Source organism: Atta colombica, unplaced genomic scaffold, assembly GCF_001594045.1.
Source record: "Atta colombica isolate Treedump-2 unplaced genomic scaffold, Acol1.0 scaffold89, whole genome shotgun sequence".
NCBI lineage: Eukaryota > Metazoa > Arthropoda > Insecta > Hymenoptera > Formicidae > Atta > Atta colombica.
In genome coordinates, this window is record NW_017259582.1 from 1,635,207 (window position 1) to 1,636,072 (window position 866).

Here is an 866-nt window from a genome sequence, read left to right on the forward strand (position 1 = left end):
ATATACAAAATAATAAAAATAACAGTCTAATTACAGAAGTGATTATTGCAGTGATATTTCGCAAAATTTATGCGATCTTGTAATAAAATATTTTTGCAATGTTTTTGTAACTTTTTTATGCTGTATAAAGTAGTATAAAGTAGTACTTAAATACATAACTTAATAAACTTATTTGTTATACAGTTAGAATTCGAAATCAAATGATTATTTTATTTCGGACTATTCATCATTTATTCAATCGCTCGAAAACCTCCGAGTTATATACGTGTTTAAGTAATAATAAGTATCTAATAATTTAAATAATTTGAATAATCCTTATTCCTTAAATTCCCAACATGTTTTGATATCTTGCAATTAATAACCTTTTATTAATAAATATAATAACATTAATTTTATTGTGTTTGATATCACAATTTTTCTTTTATGTTTCCGATTTTTTCTTAAGATAATATAACGATATGTAAATATGAAACGGTATGTAAATATGAAACCGGAATTTATCAATAGATGGCCATAGTTATCAATGTAGTTGCCGTCAGACGGCACCATTGACGCCATTTCCTTGTTCTGACATCTGACAAAGATTTTCAACTCACAACAATACAAGTTTCATACAACAGTATAGTTTGTAATAGCGTTGAACATGTCGAATTTTGTGCCTGGAAATTATGATTTGCGGACAGCATTGATTTTCTGTTACCATTTGAAGAAAACTGTTGCAGAATCGCATCGAATGCTTGTCGAAGTTTACGGTGAGCATGCTCTTGGTAAATCACAGTGCTTTGAGTGGTGTAAAAAATTTAAAAGTGGCGATTTTGATGTGAGAAACGAAGAACGTGGAAAACCACCGAAAAAGTTTGAAGACA